At 40.1% G+C, this 21,261-nt stretch overlaps 1 long non-coding RNA gene across 1 annotated transcript; it reads left to right on the top strand.

The window, feature by feature from the left end:
- Positions 1 to 2,542: 2,542 nt before the first annotated feature.
- Positions 2,543 to 21,054, top strand: LOC141729384 (uncharacterized). Its single transcript, XR_012580873.1, has 3 exons — positions 2,543 to 2,964; positions 15,821 to 15,930; positions 20,003 to 21,054. It is a non-coding gene; the product is annotated as an uncharacterized LOC141729384 (long non-coding RNA).
- The last annotated feature ends 207 nt before the right edge of the window (positions 21,055 to 21,261 follow it).

The raw sequence follows: 21,261 nt of genomic DNA, 5'->3' as shown, positions 1-21,261 counted from the left end.
CGCTCCCTATTCCCAGGGCAGCAGCGCAGGAGGACGCCGGAGGCAGGAATAATCTCTGGAACGGGGAAATGCTTACCGTGGCAGGAAGTCATTCACTTCCCTCTGGATGCTCCTGCTTGCCCTTTAGGCTCCGGATGAGACCGCTACAGGCAGGGCTAGAGCCAGAGGATTGGAGGGGTATTTGTGATTTCACCTCCACGTGCTGGTGTCGGACCCAGGACATCCCTCTGGCTGTCCTGAGCAGCCCAGACCCCTGCCTGGGGGCTCAGAGACCCTGGCACACAGCCCAACATGCCTGTGGTTTTCATTATGACCCGTGGGGCAAGTTACCAACCTTAGATGAAGATCTGCAAGCCATGACAAATTAAGTAGAATGATAGTGAATTTATCACAAGGTGAAAAAGGTAAATTTTGGGGGTTTTAGAATGGGGATTTGAGGGGCAAGATGGAGGGAACTGCTTGTGTCCAGCCTTTCTTCTTCTTCCTGGCCTCCATCTTCTGCTATGATATTGGCACTTTGAAATTGGTTTAGAGTAGAAGCTCGCTGTCTAACATAGGTGATAGGTATTGGAAAGTAATTGTAAGCATTATACACCTAGTTTTCAGTATAAACACATACCACCACCCTGGGGACAGGCAGAGTGCCACTGACTGTTGTACTGAGTTGACCTCAGCAGGACAGGAGAAAGAATTTTATAAATTCTATTTATAAATAAATAAACAACCTTGACACCAAGAAAATAAGAGCTCTGACTCTTTCTTCAAGTGCTGGGCTGGACAAAGAGACTTTCTAACTTTTCTTGGTGTCACTCTGACCAGCTAGAGATCCCAACATGCTGGTGCTAAAGAGCACCCAGCTTATTCCTCATCAAAGTATTTAAACTGAGCGTGTATGTGTCAATTCAGAAGGTGAGAAAGGCAAAATCAAACAGTTCTTTTTCAGATAACAGAGCCATCACACCAAAAAGGAAGTAGTTTGCATATATTACAAATTTAATTGCAGAGCAAAAAAGTGAATCAATATATTACATTGAGACATCACAATGTAAAAGAGTACCAGACTGAAAAGTAAAGCTAAAACTTTCATTTATGTAAACTACTTACTAACACATAACTCTCATTTATGTAAACTACTTATTAAAAAATCTAAGTTAGGAGAAAATTATCAGTTTCTCTGGGTCTGCATTGAAGGCACTTGAGACAGTAGTTCATGTTTGGACGCGGGTGTTATTTTTTCTTATCAGTAAAACAGTCTCACAACCATGAGTTCAGCAGCTTTTCATTAGAAGGCACAAAATGGCCAACAATCTCTTGTTAGAAGGTCCTTTAAGACTAAACTATCCAATAAAGAATTGACACCTAGATTATTTTCCCTTTTAACCCAATAACTGATCCCAAAGAGCCCACAATAGGACTTTTCTGCCCAATTACAAAATGCCACCCAAACCCATGAAGAAGAAACCCAGGATGACACCCTGTGCACTCCATCTTGCTTCCATCCACAACATACTGAAAAACCCAACAGCTAAATTTCTCAGCAAGTGCTACACTGCTCTCTATCATCTCTTTCACACTTTTGTGGATTCCAGTCTATCTTGAAGTCTAGGAGACGTTCTCCGTGAATGAGGGTCAAAGTCAGTGCTCCCCTGGGGGCCAGGGCACCCCAGAGCAGACAGAGAAATATTCCCTGTGCCCTGGATTTCCACAGAAAATAATATTTTCTCCCTTTTATTTTCACAGTTGGCAACCTGGTAACCAGGATGACTTTGGAGCAATGAATACACAAGTTCAGTGCCCAGTAGGGTCCAAATGAAATGTAAGGAATGATTAGGAAGGAGAACAAAACAAAGCATTGCTGTGCCCTGTATAAATCCATGCTGCATCTGACACCGTCAAACATTGTCCATGACTCTTGTTTCCCCCCTTGAAATCATGTGGCACTGGGAAAAGCAGAAAGAAGGATTCAAATTATGGAATAGCTTCATATAAAAGATGACAGTAAGGAGTAAAGTCCTCAGTGTATATAGCAGGAAAGGTTTTGAACTCTTACCAAATCACAGCTGGCACAGACATGCTGGATAGAGTCAATGCTTCTCTCTGTCCTGCAGGGCTGGTACAGGGTGCCATTAAAAGCAGCAGGCTCAAGCCAAGGGGGTATTCTGGGTCTTGTCATACCTGTGCTGTGGAAACCTCTGCATCTGAACACACTGTGGGTTTTTGGTCATGTATTGAGAGATTCACATTGGAGATATTGGATGATTCACAGACTAAACTGTCCAACCCACCAATGCTGCTGCAATGTTTGAGCTCAGTGCAGCAGTGAAAGCATAGCTAACCTAAACCATGCATATACAGTCTCAAGAGAAACTAATGAGCCTGTTTTATTCTATGCTGTGTTTCCAGCAGAGTTATAAACAGCATCTGACATCTGAGCGATGACAGGCATTGCTCTGCAGAGATTAATGTACAGCAACTGAAAGGCAAGGCCATTATGCCTCTGCTTCTGCTGATTCACGAGAGGAAACAACATTGCTGTAAGTCCCTTTTTGGGATACCACTCACCATCAGCCCACATTAACCCCTGTGTGCTATGCTCCTGTAGTTAGAGGCAGTATTTTGGCAAAAGATTGGCTCCTCTGAGGTCAGTGGTGACACTCTGGGAGCACTCCCAGGGGCTGCACGTTGTGCTGCTTAGGCACAGCAGACTGCCAAAGGAGGAGGAAGAAAACTGCTGTGCCAGTTAAGAGACAGACTGAATGAAGGCAGTGCCTCCATCCCCCTGGAGAAGGGGAAGGATAGATCCCAGAGAGATCACAGAGCCACTCCTGTCAGATGGACAAGTGGTTGCCCACAAATAGCAGTGCTGTCATAATGGTGCTCAGACTGAGCATTTTGACTAAGTTATTTTGAGAACTGTCTTACTGCCTTGACAATGTGAACAATCCATATTTGGATTTAATACAGGTAAGAGATTTGCTTCATTAATAGATATATGTTAACCAGTCTACTTAATTAGAAATCTTGGTGTATGACATATGTAGTATTTCATGACATTTTCATCAAGTAGGTTAAGGTTAAAAATAAAAATTTGACAGCAGCTATAAATGTACATACTTGTCTTTAGAATAAAGACAATCTTAGAAGTTCTTAGAAAAATAAATCTATAATTTTGTATTAATACTGTAAATAGGAAAAAATAACCTCTCTATATAAATTATGCCAGATTTCTTTCCTATTTTTTTGCTGGCACATTAGTAGAGATACAGACATATCAGTCTCTATGACAAACTTGCCTTCGTGTTGCCAGAGGCTTTTTTTACCATTTTTAAAATACTGACCAACTTAAACTGACCAGTTTAAATCACTGGAATATCTTGTCACAAAAGATGTTAACTACGCACATTTTAAAGTCCACTCCTTACTTTTTTTAATCCCTAGCTTTTGTGGGCTGACGTCAGTTGACCTTTCAGGACAGGCCTACAGGGCAACTAACCTTGCTTGATCATCAAAGCTGGCTAGGAAAGACCAGGCAATGCTGAAAGCAGGCTTAAATAATCCCTGTGGAAAGAGAGCTGCAGGAAAGGGTCTGGCTCTTTCTGTCCAGTTCTGGAACAAACAAGGGCACAAGGTTCAACACAGCAGAGCTGTTGTAGCATATCCTGCTCAGGGAAATAGTTTTTATTTGTTGGTTCTTGTTTGAATGGGGACCAAAAATATATTCAGAGATAAATTTAGATGGATATTATTGCTGGTTATTTCTGGGACCTGAAATTTATTTCTTCACTCTGAGTGAGGAAGAGTTTCTGAATAATATGCTTTTATTTTATAAGAAAAATGTATTTTGAGCTGTAAATTGCTTGATAGCCCAGAAATTATGATTTAAACAGCATACATAGAATTGTCTGAGTCATCAAAATACAACTGAAGAATGATCATAATTTATGGAGCATTATGAAAGGTATTGTTGCAGTTATCAGAAAGTCTGCTAAGCTTTTCATTTCAATGAAAGAGGATGGCAGTTACTAAGTTTCTGTGGATAAGAGATCCATTTCAGTGAGCATATAGCTGCATAAGCTCTTTCAAATATATTAACTGCTCTCTTGATTCATATTGTTGGAACTATTTTTAAGTATATTTGAATCAAAACCAAAGCATCAAACCTTCAGCAGCGGATATATAACAATTTTGAGACAGAATGGTGAACAGATTCACTAATAAACACTATCTCAGGTTCAAAATTTCTCCCTATGAAAGAATCATCACAGATAGGAAATAACAGCATGGCACAGAAATGAAGCCATGAGACCACTAATGGATCCCATTTCCTTACCACCAACATTGTTGTCATATTAAATTAATGAGTAGACAAAGTATTACCTTCTCACTTATGCATTTATATGCCATAAATATTTTACAATGAGTGCTTGTATGTAGATCACACAATAAAATGTTCACAATATTTTTGCTGCATCTACTGGTGCCAAAAACTTCTGCTTAAAAAATGGAAAGACATTTACAGAATGTAAACAGAAACAAATTTTCTTGAGGATATTATACTGAAAAAAAAAAAAAAAAAAAAGAGAGAAAAGGCCCTAGGAATGGTGTACTATCCATGGCAAAGCATTAAGGATTTATGTGACACTTCTCTTTACAGGCATTTTCAAGTTCTGTGGGAGAGATAAACCTTGTAATAGTTACTGTTTAGGCAATGGTTCTGGTATTTGTAGACCACATCTTTTTAAAAGTGACTCAGCCTATTCTTACTGTGGATTGAGTTTTTGATTAGGAAAGACATCAATAGAGAACTAATATGCAGGAAAAATAGATGTTTGAGTAGGCTTTAGTCTTAAAAATCCTGCTGTCATCAGCCCGTTTTTTTTTTTTTTAACATTTTGCCAAGCCCCTAATTTTGCTACATGGATTTTAACAGCTTTGTTGTCATGCATATCCCAGTTTTGATAGAACAAATTTTGTTTGGCACAGTCATCCTTATTGCATGTATTCCTAAACTAATAACAATGCAAGCAGAAATTTAAGCCTGTCCTGACAAATGTGAGAGAGCTTCTGGCATTGCTGTGTCCATTGTCTGCAATAATTTGGACAGATCACAGAGCTCAGACACTGCATCACACATGCTTAAATTCTGAAAAAATTTCATTGATGTAAGGATAATTCTAAATCCCGAGTATTTGGCACAACCCTTGGCTTCTCTGCCTGGTCCCTGGAAGGATTCAGTGATGGGCCAAAAGGGCTCTAAATTAATTCCAGACCATCTTGATGTAACCCTGCCTTGAGTGAGTATCTAAAAAGCTCTGCATTTGTTATTAACATATCAGCACAGAGTCACACATCTGCATGTCTGGTTTTAATTTTAAGAAGTATGTATCAAATAAATTTGTGACTACAGATGTCTCATTCACAACAGATTCCACGGCATGAAAATATTTTTTTTTAAGCTGTGTTTATCACATCATTAAGCAAATGGGAATAATGATTATTCAGATAATAGTTGTTACCAAATGAAAGGTTTCATACTTGGAGCACAGAAACTAAAAAAAACCAAACAAACAAAAAAAAAAAAAAACCAAAAAAACTGTGAAATCAGAAGACTATTCCTGCATTTATATAGACCTTTTCAACTGTTTTATAATACTCATTAAGCACAGGAAGATATTTTCCAGGTTGAAAATTGAATACATGCCTTAGGACTTTGAAGGGACCAGTGATAGAGGCTATCAATTTTTTGTTATGCAATTCAAAATGCATTACATCAATACAATTTCCAGAAAGCCCTGGACACCTTCTTGCTTCACAGTGAGCAGTGAATACAAAAGGATTTCTATTTCTTTCTGTATTGCAGAAAATCACATGGGTGAAAGTTACAAAATAATCTTCTCTCAAACAGAATGCTCCTTCTTTCAAATTCTGTATTCTCACTATTACCTTTACACAATACTCAGCGTGTTATTTAGGTTAGTTTCAGACAAAAATACTCTTACCACTAAAGCTAAACATTAATTTGATTAGGATCTTATCCAAAAAATCACTTACACAATGTAATTTGAAGTATTCCCTGGTGCTGCTTCCCTGTCAATAATAACCAAGCTTCACTCGTGTATGTAGCTTGCCCTTTCATATTGTGGCTTTCTTCTAAAGTGACATCAGTATATATTTCTAAAATGCAAATGAGACTCATTAATGATTTCTTCAGAATATATTCAACTTGGAATTTAAAATCTAGTTTCTGGGTTACACTCTTTAGAGCATTACCAGTGGTTTTTTTGACTGACTTACTTCAGTATAGCCACAGTTTTGCTTAGATCTTGAACATGTAGTTGGTACTGCCAAATTTAAAACAAATTAGGAAAGCATATAAAAGACATTGTATTTCTTCTTTTATGTAAAGCTGACAGTTATACAATTAGATCTCCAAATTCCATATCATAACATCTGCCTGGTGAGTTTAAAAGATTAATCTGGACACTGAGTATCACTCTCCAGCAACACATTTATGAACGGTCTTCTGGGTTTTGGCCTAAATCTGATTTGCCACAAAGAAGGAAAGAAATTGAAAAATAGGTCAGGAATTGATACTACAACTTCATTATGCACATTGGTATTTTTACCAGGTTTTTAGTAACACAGCATTGTGCAAGTGTAGTATACCAGTAAAACAACAGCAGTGCTTCATTCTTGGGAGGGGTTTACCTCTCCTTTAGCAGACCTTTGAGCACTGGTTAGAAATTGAACAACTTTCTCTGGTTTCTAGCCAGGGAGGAACTCATTATACACTCACTTCTGCAAAGTGAAGTGAATGCAAATTTCAGAGAATGTTTCTCAGCTCATGAAAGGCTATTTCTCAATCTGCACTGCTGCGTAAGCATTATCACCGTTTTAAGGTCTTTTCTTAAAATAGTTGATAGTTTTTTAAACATATATCCATCTCTGCATGCGTTCTTCCATACTTTTTCTCTTCCTTAACAAATACTCTTCTCAGATTAGGCTGGGTTATGAAGGATCTGTGATGAGCATTCACAAATACATCAAAGTTAAAGTGAAATTTCTCCACTTCAAATAGCTGAGAAGCAGAAGAAACAAGTATGATACTCAAAACCTACTTGAAAAGTAGCAGATAAAGGAGAAAAAAATAACTAACAAACCTTTCAAGATTGAATTACTATTGTAGCAACAAAACCAAGGAGGGCATTAGTCTGGAAGCGCAGTGCTAAAAGAGCAGCCAAAGAGATTGAGCTGCTAGAGGAATCCAGCACCATCCAGGAAACAGCAGAATTCCTGACAAGGAAAAGAAAGTAGTCTTTTCTGTGTGTCACATGGAAAATTAAGCTTACTTGGCCAAATACATTTTGCTTTTACTTGCTCTTCTATTAATTATGGTATTTCTCTGAAGAGAGAGAAAAAAAAAATCACTCTGGGCAGTAAAAAAAAAAAAAAAAAAAAAAAAAAAAAAAAAAAAAAGGGACATGAATGCATTTATTTCCAAAAGCACTCTGGAGTAAAAACTGGCATTTCCTATTCACATCCATGAGAAGAGTAGGTCTTGGTTAGCCACATTCCTCATAGAGAAGTCTCAAGAACATTGGCATGGACTTCCTACATGTGATGTGGATGCTTGACTGACCTAATCTGTTCCCCAGCTCATTCAAGAACTGTCTGATACCTGATATATTTACTTCTGGAGAGGACAGCATACCTCCTTCCCATCTCAAGTCTCTCAGACACAACTTCTAGCCAAGGAAGTAAGAGCCTGCTACAGAGACCTGGGAGAATGGGAACAGGAACATTTAAATAAAATTCCTCAGACTCATCCATGAAAAAGTCTGTACTTTAAAAAAAGACAAAACTTGAATAAACAGGCAGTAGAGGAGTAAGTAATTTCCTATCACTTCTGCTTACTCGTGGTATGATGTTCCACCCTCTTTTGTAATGCTCCTTTGGAAAGGATACTCAGGAATCTCTTTTTTCATAATGGCTTTATTCTTCCTGGAAACACAGAAGCCAAGAAAATTGTCTAAGAAATAAGGGGGTGGTATAAGCCCAGACTGCTGTCCCTGCTGTGTCAAGCGAGGCTTGCAGGATTGTTCTAGATGATATATGACCCTCAATAATTGGAGTGTCAAACTTCTGGCAAAAATCTTTAGGCAGTAATCTGATAAAGGTCACCAGATGGTCAAAGATCTTGTGGCTATAGTTTGAGAAGCTCACAAGGTAGTTCCAAATGTGGAACTGAAATGCGGCTGAAGAGTCCAGTCTTTTATGGAGCACAAGTAACTCCTGAGATTTTAGAGAAGTAGCCTTTGAAAGTACTTCTGATATTCTGAGGGGAGCTTGAAGGTGATGCTCACAGGGAGATCTTTTCCTTAAGCTATATGATAACAGGCAATAGCCTGTTTTAGGGTTCTCTGGAAAACAAATAACGTGATGTTGCAGTTCTGAAAACTTCTCCAGTTGCCACAGTGGAGCTGACATGCTACTAAGGTGTCATTCAGAAATCAGAGTCCCAGGTATGGGGTTTTGTCTTTGGAATACTGCTCTTTCCCCATCTGATTGAAACAATACTCAAAAACAATTCTCTAGTTGTGCTGGTGGAATAATAAGGTATTTTGATATTTGGTCCTGAAGTCCCCAAAAGCCTAATTAACAAATGCTCCTGACACTAGTGCTAATGATCTCAGTGAGTTTAAAGAGAAAGTTGGCAAGGAATATTGGCTATCAGTGCAAAGGGAATAATCATCTGAGATTAGGAAACAATTGCCAAGATCAATGCACCTCTCAAGATCCCAGAGCAGAACCCAAAAGAAGTAGAAGAAAAATTCCAGCAGTAGCCAAAGAAAACAGGAAAAGTTTCCAGGTTGGGAGTCAGCATTCCACAATGTATGAAATGACAAATCAATTTGATTCAGTGGACATTTCAACTCAATAGTAGAAATAGATTTGCGCTTATTGTCCCATTGTCATTATGCAGGGGGCCAATACTCGTGTCCTCCCCTGCTGTTGTTATTACATTACAAAAGTTCTATTGTCATTATACTGCAAAGGTCCCATACTGCTAGAGTTTCATACCTCCTTGATGCTTCTTGTAGGCAGACCCTCTAAGCACTGACTCTTCCTTCATCACACAGCAACCAACTGACTCCAGTTCTCCCTTACCCAACCAATCCACTCTTTTATAGCATCTTCTTCTCTTTGGCTACAGCTGCAGCCTGGTAAAGTCAGGCCTGTTCCCAATCTCTAATAACTGGCTCAGCTGCAACTCCTTAAGGGGTAAGATTACTTTCTATACTACCTTTGCTTTCTTCTATTGTATCCCCCTACACCCTGCTGCTATCAGTAAGATTATCTACACTGGAGCAGTGGTACAGATAAGGCCTTCAGGGTGAACAGAAACAGATCAGCTGATAAAGAGTATGGAACCTTTGCCTTATTCAAACAAAGTGTCTTTAGCTTACTTCTAATCATCAAGAAAGCTTTTTAAGAAGTGAGCCCTTCAAGTCCTATAGCCTGTCCAGATGGAAAAATGAAGTGAAAAGTGGGGGAAAAAAAGGTGGGGAAGGAAGAAAAACAGATGGGAGGTTTCTTATTGGAAGAAAGAGCTTTTGACTGTTGTAACATTTTGTTTGCATTCCATATCTAAAAATTTTGCATTTGCATTTGTGAATGATTCCTGCTGATTAAGCAATTGAAAACTCATGGGAAGTACCCCATTCTACTGGTTTAGGTTCACATAAGTTAAACTTCTGCAGGTCACTTGATACAAACTTTTTGAAGTAACTTGAAAACTTGGCCTGGCTTCACCAACATCTAAACCATCATGTCCATTTATAAAAGTAGTTTATCTGTGTTTTAGGTTAAATCAAACTTAAACAAATGTGCTTCAGGATACTGCTGTGGCAAGTGGAACTTATACCACATAACAATCAATTATATACCCATTTCACTTACATCCCAGGTCAATATATTCCTGTATCTACTACAAAAACAAAGGTTTTTAGCTAGACCTCCCAGAATCATGTTTATAGATGTTCAAAGCATAAGATATATATATATACATATTAAAGCAGTACTCCTGCCTATCCTCTCTAAGGCCTCTTTTGCTAGGCAGTAAAGAATTAGGCCTCTCAGCTGAAAAGCTGAAAATTACCTAGTTATTTTCATTTACATGCCAGATTATTGTATTTTACAGCAATTCAAGGTTTTTCTGTTCAGATATATGCCAATTTCACCATTAGATTTGGTACAGACCTGTTTGTGGAAGAGACCTGACTAGGGAGGGTAACTGGGTAGGATACATCTCAGGGTTTCAATTAAAACCACAGCTGTCTCATGTACCTTTTAACAAGTAAATTGTTGAGTCTGGAAAAATATCTTTCTTCTTCAAATATATCAGAAAACACTGAAAATTCAACTAATTTTTTCCTTAAAACTAGAATGCTGTTTTCCTTTTCCCCTCCAATCCTTTCAGAACTCACATAAAAAAATATGTCCCGTTCCCATCAATCATGGGAAGGGGACATGATAATAAATAAAAGCAAAACTTAATTTATGTGTAGCTGATGTATTACTCACTTTCAGCATTAAAGAAAGCAAATATGCCAAGTATGTAATATTTTAATGATCAGGACTACTTAAACAACTTCCCAGTAAGAAATCAAGGCCAAAACTGAAGATCATAAAATCTTGTTTAGACCCAAACATTAACAGTACCATCTGACAGGTAATGATAATTTTTTAATACAAAAGTGCTTCAGAATTAACAGCAGCAATTTGAATATATGATGTAAAGAACTTCAGCTAAAGTGTGTCACTCAGCTGCTTTGGTATCTGGGTAACCTCCTGGTTCATAGCTTTTTTGTAATTTTCAGACATCAAATAATGAAAGTAGTGTGTAGTATTTTAAATCCCAAAGTTTGGATACATTTAGGAGACCTACATTCAGGAAACTGCTACTTTGCAATAAGCCCTACAATAGTTAAGTACTAAATACCAAAGTGGCCCAGAATTACAAACTTTCAAACTGTTACTAAGCACACATTGGTACTAGGCATTAATTATTATGAATTTTAGAGTCTTTGGAATTAGCAGCAGTCACAGAGAAACAGATTACAAACCAGCAACTTTCACAAATCAGAAAGTAAACAATAATAAAGGGTAATACAGTTTTACGTTCACTTCATTTACTAATTGTATTGTTTGTTCACTATGCTTTTCTCTCTAGCAATATATTGGCATTATACAGTATTCATGTTTAGTAAACATTCTAATTGTAGTAAATAAATAATTTTTAATGCAGCTGTAAAAAATACTCAAATAAATATAGCAGTGTAGTTTGTTGTAGGTCAATGCTAGTGAATACTGTAGCAGTGAAATTTACTACATGATGTCTATTGCTCTGGAAAAAATATTTGAATGTTGACTAAATAAAAACATCTGTAACTCATTTTATGGTCAGTGTTACGCTAGTAGTTATAAGAAAATAAGAAAGATATATGTGTTTCATATGACTTGCAATCGATATAGTATTTTTTCCAAATGTAAATATTCCATGTCTATTTGAAGTAGACAGATTTTCAGGTTACAAAAAACCCTTGAGACAGTTTTTTCCATGCTTACATAAAACTTACATAGTCACAGAATCATTTAGATTGGAAAGGATTTCTGAGACCTTGAAGTCCAGCCTTTGACTTATCACCACTGTGTCAGCAGACCATGGCACTGAATGCCACATCCAGTCATTCCTTGAGCACCTCCAGGGACAGTGGCTCCACCATCTCCCTGGGCAGCCCATTGCAATGTTTGACAGCCCTTTCAGTGAAGACATTTTTCCAGACTCAGGTCCAGCCTGAACCTCCCCTAGCACATTTTAAGATTGTGTCCTCTCATCCCGTCACTGGTTGCCTGGGAGAAGAGGCCGACCCCCACCTGGCTACAACCTCCTTTCAGGGAGTTGTAGAGAGCCATTAGATGACACATAATTTAACAATCACAACAGGACGCATTATGGAATGGCATAAATGATATTGCAAGTGCATGACAAATAGGAACTCAGTTAATGATGTAAATTGAAACACAGTTCTTGGCTCACACAGTGTTTGAGTTTCTTATGTTAAGCATCAGCATTGCTGGCTCGTTACTACTAATTGAGCATAAGTGCAAAGATATCATAATGTCAACTTCTGCATTTCCCTAATCAGCTCTGGTAAAAACCTATTGCTATGTCCAGTTTGTTTCCTTTCAAGGTCCTTTCCTCAAAGGTTGTTGTAATTCAAATTCAAAAAACTCCAAAGCAACAGAAGAAATGTGTTGCTTTTGCTATTGCAGGTCAATTGTTATCCTTTTGTTGCAAGGTCCAGCAGGTGCACATGGCTGATTGTTTCTACACCATTACTTTGTATACCAGCATGCTAAGCTCATTTTAGCTATAAATAAGCACATAAAATTTAATCAGCAGAAGTTAATAACTTGCATTATCTAGATTTAGAATTGTAAAATTTCCACAGCATACCCTTATTTTTACTTATGTAGTCAGTTCAGAAATTCTGTTCACAATTTTCTAAACGATTCTACTCGTTAAAAATATCAACTAACAAAAATACACATCTTGGAAATATTAAAACACATTTCCACATCTAGCTCTTCCTCCTCTTACTGTAACATCATGCATTAGGATGATAAGCACTAGTTTTGAGTACAAAAATAGCTGAGTTAAATGATCCCATCACTACGTGTTACTTGATCTTGTGACACTGCTTTACCTCCATTTGTTTGCCTTTGACAACTAAATACATCTGGATTCTTTATAAATATTGAGGGTTGTATCATTGTGCTGTACAGAGGCGACAAAAGCAGCAACCCCATCAGAATTACAAAAACATTTCGCTTCACTCAGTGTGCAGCTTTTTATGTGGTAAATTCTCAGCTGTCTTAATGGTTACTGCTTTCAATAAACGGTGGTTCACAGAATTGGAAGGGACGCACAAGGATCAAAGTCCAGCTCCTGGCGCAGCACAGGACACCCCAGGAGTCACACCTTGTGCCTGAGAGCATTGTCCAAATGCTCCTTGAGCTCTGGCAGGCTGGTGCTGTGACCTCTGCCCTGGGGAGCTCTTCCAGTGCCTTCTGGGTGAGGAACCTTTTCCAGATATCCCCTGGCACATCTTCATGAATGAATGGCCAACAGGACTTTCAGCTAAGATGCTAAGAGCAGGCTGATGAATTACTGCAATTTTACACAGTATTGATTACAAATGCTAAGCAATCCTGTTGTATTGTATGAGGAACAAAGTGACTTTTAGCTACAAAAGAGGACTTAAATAGGAAAAATTATTGAGCCAAGTTGTTTGAAACTGGAATGCTTTCACTGCCTGTGATGTCTTCCTGAGCAACACAGAAGGCTCAGGTTATGTGTGATCAGCAACTTGCCCTTAACAAGTAATAAAAATAAAATTAACTAAGAAATGCAGGTGCTTAGGTTTTAGAGGACAGACATAAACCACATAAATTTATTATTTTTAAACCAGACAATTTCTGTCTCCTACCACAATTTATTCCTGTCTGCTTTTTTACTCAGATGAATTCCTTCTGTGATTAGAATGACAAAATACTTCCACATTAATGAGCTAATTAGCTTAATTGCATAATTTTGCTGTATTTTTAATCTCATGTGGAATCTCTAGAAGATATAATTATTAAGTCACAATTACAGGATTCTGTTACATTTTTTCCTTCTTTGGAACATGTTTTTGTTCTGGAGATTTGCTTGCATAGACTGTCTTGTTAGTCCTTTGTTGCTTTGAATGCTAAAAAATAAAATTAATCTCCAAACAATATAGAAGACCAGAAAGCTTAAAAGTCCAGATTTTTTTTATTCAAGAGGTAAGATACTGTACATATTTCCACTGTTTGTCAGACATCTGCAATCTGATACTTCAAGTTGAAGGTTCCAGTTTTATTGAACTATGAACAAAACAATTAGGGACTCTGTTTATGCTGTTTTCTTCAAGGTCCAAGCTTGTCCAGCACTTACAACAAGAAAGCATTAAAGTCTGATGATTTTCTAAATACTATAAAGTCTGTAAGATTTTCATGACCAAAACTGAATGGAATAATACAGCCAAGCAAAACAGTTGAGATTATCTTCAAGCATGTGCTGAAACAGGCCAGATCCTGAAGAGGTATAATTCAGCAAATTTCTTTACTGGGTTATTTTATGCCTGCTGACAGTATAATGCAATTTTAGCAATTTAACAGAATTTAAAAGAATGTTAATTAACAAGGACCTGTCTTACTGATTTAAGGTCAATAAAATAGGCATCTGAAAGACCTGGAAATGAGGGAAGCTCACTGAAAGACTCAGCTCATTTTTTTCCTCCCCTCTCCCTCCCAGTAAATGACCTGATTCAGACTGATTTTGATCTTTCTCAGAATATATTTATGCATCTGATGCTCATGCACTAAGTCAGACTTCTCTGAAAAATCAAACCAGCTCCCTAGTTAGATTTAATCTTTAACTCTATTAATAAGCAGAGTCCATAAAATGCCTTTATTTCAATTCAAGACAGAAATTTCAATTAGCAAGCTAAGGACTGAATTGACATTGAAATATTAGTATGTATTTTAAAGTTCAATGCTATTTCATTGAAAGTGCAGATTTTATAATAAAACACGATTCAGCATAAAATAAACTTTTTATAGAAATGCTACATATGAAGATAGTCACCTTCTGTTTTATTATTAACCTCCAATTTCACTTATAATATAGGGTGACAAATTGTACTTGAATAATTGGGTGAAAAATTGAAATCTTGTAATGTTTGATGAATTCCTATGTTTTTATTATTAACCCTCCCCAAACTATACCACTATTCTCTAAATAAGCTTATGTAAAATAATTAGTGCCATATATAATTACACAGTTCTCAAGTGTCTTAAAGCCACAACTTTGACAGCTATTTGTTGAATGTGATAGCCCATTATCTTTATTTTTGCTAGGATGTGAACATCCAAATTCATGGTGCCTTGGAAAAAAACAATTGCAAAGACATATGAATTTATTTAAATGTGTACTTTCTGAACAACTTCTCAATATTTTTTTCATTTATACTTTATATATAGCATAAAAATGTTGTTTTTAAAAGTTATGAAATTTCATGAAAATTTTCCATATATTCAATATGAAGTGTTAGACAATTTTATTTGAAGGGACATGCAGATTATACATAGCCTAACTGGTGAAATCACATCAGCATCAACAGATTCTGTTTGTAAAACATTAAAAATAATTTTGGAAGTTTTCACCCTCAAAGTGAGAGCCGGTCTATGATTGAAACATTTCAGCTGTAGAGGTGCACATCATTACATTCTTATCTGGGGTTGCACATGTTGGTCCATTTCCAGAGAGTCCCAGTTTGTTCAGATGAGGAGGATGATCCCTTAGATTTAAAAAATAAAATAGTGAAAGCATCTGAATTTAGTACCAAAAAACAACATGCTGCTGCTTCTTCTAAAAAATAAAAACATGGGCATAGGAAAGATTTTTGTCTTCGTAGTTTCTAAAGAGGATTCTTGTTTAATTAACTTGATACAGTATTTCTGCTATTCACTATTAGTTTATCAAAGATCATCTCATGGATATTTTCCTTCACTAGAAAAAGGAAATCTCATCTAACAATGGCCTTCCACAGCAACTCCATCTTTCCAGTGCTTTCCAGTGCATTGCCCATGCTTTTTAAAATGACAAGCACAACAGCCATTAAAGACACCTTATCATACAAGAAACAACTTACTTTTTATTACTCTTTTCCAGTCTTCTTTCCCATGGGCCTGTTTTTTGAGAAACTCAACAAGAAGATGTAATTTTTAGTAGCTCAGTCTTTGCTGCCACATGATGAAGATCACAGTGTTGTAACTTTGAAAGTGAGTGCTTTGCTTGATGTGGAATGCAACTGAATCTCTTTGTCACCCTTAGACATGACAGATTAACAACACCTAATTGCAAGAATACTGACACCATGCTTAGTGAATACACTTGCACAAGAAGCCTCTTTCACCAATATATTTTGAATTCCTCCAATAGCTGCATTTTGCCATCTCCTTCAGCTTGTTCCCATTATGTCTGGTGGCCTACAAACCACCACAGCTCTCTCTCAGCCTTCAGCACTGGAGATGAACAAACACCTTAGCACTGATACAGGCTGCATTTAAGAGAGAACATGTAGCACATGTTCTGGAAAACCAGGAGATGATCCAAGCAGCTCCAGTTGCTGGCTGCAGCACATGTCTCTACACAGTAACCACAGTGATTGTCACCGCATGAACTTAGAAAGATAAGGCACAATGCTGGTGTTTCTCCCAGCACTGGAAACTGGTCAAAACTTTTGATTTCTCTAAATGAGCCACATTTTCATGGGTTTTCTGGAGGCAAAATATTTCTTTAGTTTGTTGTTTTCTTGGGATTTTTTGGGGTTTTTTTTTTGCTAACTGGTATGTTGTAATAATGCCATTTCTCTATTTATTCAGGCATTGATGCACAACTGATAAAAAAGTTGAGGCAGACACAATTACTGCCTATGTAATTCTAACTGTCTTTAATTGAAGAATTAATTTCTCAAACTCTAGTATTCAAAGAAAAGCCAATTCAAAACATGGTATTTGGCCATCAAATTTCTAATGGATATGAATGAAAGAAAAGCAGCAAAAGCAGTAATTTAACTCAGAACTTGCACACAAAGTAAATCCTCTCTTCCCACCTTTTCTTTCCTATGCTCCACATCTCAACAGTAGTCAGGTAGAAGAATACTATTCCCTGAACATGGCATCAATTTACTGATTCTTTAATCATACACAAGACTTTCCACACAAGTGATCCCAGATTCGGATGAGAAAGCCAAAAAGGAGTCTCTAGAAAGCACTGATGTGTCTCATAATTTCCTGGAGTATTACTCTGAGAAACTTTCCAAATTAGGTGCCAAATTGATAATTTCTTTTACCATGAAAAGGGGAAGGACTACAGTCAGGGCAGGTCTACATGCAATAACAATCAGATCTGATTGTTATTAATTTGATGCTTAACAGTATGAAATGCTTGAAGAGAAACTTTAAAGATGACTTTCTAGAATTTACCGAACATTTCTGTGCTGATTCAAAAGAAAGCAGAAAAAGGTTTTATGAAGTGAAGAGCTGGGCAACTATGTCCAAAGTTACTAAATAGATGGAAAAGTTGTCCACACAGTGAAAAACCTATAGGAATGGCAGCACTACATTATGAAGGAATAATCAAATGTCGGTATTTCATGTGTCTGAAGAATATGAGAAAAAGGTGCTTTGAGGGGAAAACAAAAGCAATTCTCAACAGAGCTGATCTCTGTGCATACCAAGATTACAGGGCATTGGCAAAAAAGAAATAAAATTGGGCAGTAAAAGCAGATGGCAGTTATTAAAAGAAAGAAATATTAAAATGGATGTGGTAAAATTTAGACAGATTCTGGATGTGTGGGTCAAAAACAATAGGCAGAAGAGGATGCCAGGATTACAGCCTTGAGTGAAGAAAGTCAATATAATGTTATCAGTTATATCTAGTTATTCTACACTAAAACAGAGAACACACAATGCAAAAATAAGTTCATATTTTGAAATGCAAACAAATTTTCATTTAAAAACTACAAAAGAGAAAATGAAGATATTTGTTTGTGTATAGAGGCCATAATATTATTAGCCACTGTTACACAGGTGCAGGTATCCTATCATATGGTGATTTAAGTATCAACCAGTTCTGGGAGAGGCGAGAGGTTCAACAGAACCAAGGGATGGGTACTGCCCTTCTACCACAGGAATCCCCTGCAGTTCCAGGCCTCTCCATCTTTCCTGCAAGGCTGTGTGAGGCGCCAGCTCCAACTGTGCAACGGGGACTTGCTGCAGCCGGTGCAGGCACCAAGGCCTGGGGCACATCCCTGCCATTGCTGCGCAGCCTCAAGCAGGACCCCCTTCACTGAGCACTTTTGCTGTCTCTTGGCCCACACTGTGCTCCAATTCCCAAGATCCAAGGGACATGAAAGAATAAGCAGCCCTTTGGCATGGCAGAAAGAGTTGAGCAGCACTCATGGGCAAAGTCTCTTCCCCTCCCTAAAGGCAACTTACTGACAAGGCAGTGCCTGTCTTCTCAAAGAAGGGAAGGACATGAGAGAGCAAATGCCAACAAGGATTTTAAGCTGTAGAAAGGGAATTTTGGGTTGGGCATTGGGAAGTACTTTTGCCCAGAGAGGGCAGTTAGACATTGGAATGGGCTGCCTGTGGCAGTGAGAGGGCAGTTAGACATTGGAATGGGCTGCCTGTGGCAGTGAGAGGGCAGTTAGACATTGGCATGGGCTGCCTGTGGCAGTGCTGCAGTCCTTGGTGTGGGAGGAGTTCAAGGAAAGAGTGGGCGTGGCAGTCAGTGCTCTGCTGGAGCTGCCATGTTGGGGATGGGTCCCCAGCTGGCATCAATGATCTCACAGGGCTCTGCCAAGGCAATCGATTCTGCCATTCTGTGACATCACAGCCTCTGGGGCCAGCATGGTGCCTGGGAACTGTCCCCAGCCTGTCACTGTGCCCAAAGCACGAGCAGCACTTGGTGCGGAGAGATGGCCAGGGTGGGTGCTGAGGTGGCAGCTCAACCTACAGTGTTGTAGTGCGTTCGGTTAGTTTATTTAATTGCTCCCCCATTTTGTGTATTACTCCCCCATTTTATGTATTGTTTTCCCCTGTTTAATGTAAATGGTTCTGCCCTCCCCCAGTTTAGCCCTGCCAGTTATGTTATCCCCATGGCAACTCCTGCCATTGGCCTTGTCAGTTCTTTTGGTTATATAATTTCCCCTCCCTCTCCTTCCCTTATATGTAAACTGTTTCTCCTCCCTGGGCCCAGTCAATCACCCCCCCACTCCCCCTAACTTTCCAGAATTTTCTTCTCTCTGGGGGTTGTGGTTGGCTGTGGTCCCAGGGCCCCTCCTTTACTTTGTATTCATTGGTTTTCCTTTTATGTCAGTTATGTTAAATTCATCCCTCCACCTTTCCTTATTGGTTCAGTGTAAACCCCTCCTTTATAACCTCGTTTCACTCCCATTTCTTGGTCTCTCCCTGGGGTCCCTCCCTGGTTGCTGTCTTGGGTGTTCATTGACTTGACCCCATCGAGAGTCCAGCTCCTTATTCTAGCCGTGTTGGCGGTGAGATCGGTCCGCAGGCGAGCACTGCCCGAGGCCCTCAGACGCCGAGGGGTGCTCGCTTTGGATTGCAGCAGGGTGTTGGCCTGCCCTATGCTAGCCAGACACTGACCATCCAGGCCAGATACTTCCCTTGCCACACTACAGCAGCACCATGGCTGGCCACAGCTCCCAGTGGCTGCTGAGAGCCTACGTGCTCCTGATGCTGGTCCAGCCCCACAGCCATTCCAGCTGTCCTGAGCGGGACATGGGCACCTTGGGCCAGCTTCCCGAGGACATGGAGCCGCAGGCCATGGGCCCTGAGACGACCCCCTTGTGGGTCGAGGCAGCAGAGGCTTTGTTGGACTTAGTCCGGGAGCTGCTGCTGACAGAAATTGTCCTCAGGTGCTGCCTTGGTAGAAGGCTCTCTGGAGATGCTGGGGAGAGGTGAGGGAGGGGTGTCAGGCAGGTGGGATGGGGGCAGGGGTGAGGAGGAAACAAGGCCTTGGATCAAGCTGGGGTCAGGCAAGGCATGAGAGCCCCCATTGAGGAGAAAAGCCGGACTGATCCCAAGGGTCCTGGACCTCTTGGGCAGCACTCAGCCCAAGGCCCCAAGGCAAAGGGGGATTTGAGGCCCTGGATGAGGAATCAGGGCCAGGGGCTGAGCCCCAGGGACACCAGGCTGAGCTGGCCAGGGCCCTTCTTCCTGCAGCCTGAGCTCAGGAAAGCCCAGCCAGGCTAGAGTGTCTCCAGGGGTGTCCAAAGGCATCCTGAGAGGGTTCAGCCCCACGCTGTCCCCGTTCTGTGTCTTGCAGGAGAATCGCCAGAGCCCCTCGGTCTCTGCAGGGCCGTGCTGCATGCGGGGACGCAGCTGCTGCCAGGAGCTGCTGCAGCTGCTGAGGCACAACCGTGCCCTGATGCGGCTGTGCCTGCACCACAGCTCTGTGCAGAGGCCCAGGCACAAGAGAGCGCCAAGATGGGTCCTTTGGAAGAGGTGGAGACTGCGCTTCTCCCCTCAGCTCTGAGGTGCCCAGCTCCAGCTCATCTCTCAGCTGGCAGAGCTGTGCAAGGGCATGTGTGAGCAGAGCTCAGCCCGGGCACTGCGACATCCCCCACCATAGGTGTTAGTGAAGATCCAGTAGATTATGAATACTTTCTTGTAGCTTAGCCATAGTTCCCTAACAATCTTTTTATCCAAAGATGAAGGTTTTCAGAGTTCTATTTTTAAGAACTTCATAGTTTTCTAGGTATAAGGTTGTCCCCATGTAGATTTCCCACAACCTAATTTTAGATTTGTAGTGTAGTCTAGTTGAATAAAATTCAGCTTTTCCACACTTTGCTGTGTAGTTTTCTTGATATTCCATCTTAGTGGGGATATTGCAAATTGTGGTTTTGCACAGGATCTCCAGCCCAGCTGGAATGGAAAGCCTGTGTATACCAGTAGGGTTTGAGAGAGTATTGAGGGCAGCTGGAAAGAAGAGTGTGGGCAATATTCACCTGCCTCCATCTTCCAAGACATCTTTGCTTGGATCCCTGCCTGCCATGTGCTGGGGCCTCCAAAGGCACAGGAAGCTGTGCGGGTGGCCCAAGAAGGTGCGTGGGGCACCAGGGAATCTGTCTGGGCCAGCTTAAGAAGTGCCTCCAGGCCAGGTTCAGGCTGTGCTGGACATTGGTGCTGCATCCCCTCCCACTAACGTCCAGGCACTGGAGTTGTCCCCCAGGGATCAGTGCACGTGGCCCAAGACTGTTTCATCTCTGTGCTGATGATCTGGAGTAGGGGATTGAGTGTCCCATGAGCAAATTGGTGAGGGAGCCAAGTGGGCTGGGAATGTGGTGTGTGGGAGGGTGGGAAGGCTCTGCAGGGGCTCTGGAGAAGGATGGTTGGGCTGAGAGCAGCAGCAGGAGGTTCAACAGAACCAAGGGCTGGGTCCTGCACTTGGGCCACAAGAATCCCCTGCAGTATCAGTCCTTTCTATCCCTCCTGTAGGCCTCTGAAGCTCCATTACCCTCTGGTACCAGGGGCAGTTGCTCCAGCTGGCATGGTGGCCAAGGCCTGGGGCACATCCCTGCCATT

This window comes from Zonotrichia albicollis, chromosome 6 (assembly GCF_047830755.1).
Source record: "Zonotrichia albicollis isolate bZonAlb1 chromosome 6, bZonAlb1.hap1, whole genome shotgun sequence".
Classification (NCBI taxonomy): Eukaryota; Metazoa; Chordata; class Aves; order Passeriformes; family Passerellidae; genus Zonotrichia; species Zonotrichia albicollis.
Note: the sequence above shows the minus strand (reverse complement) of the source record. Positions and strands in the feature narration are given on the sequence as shown.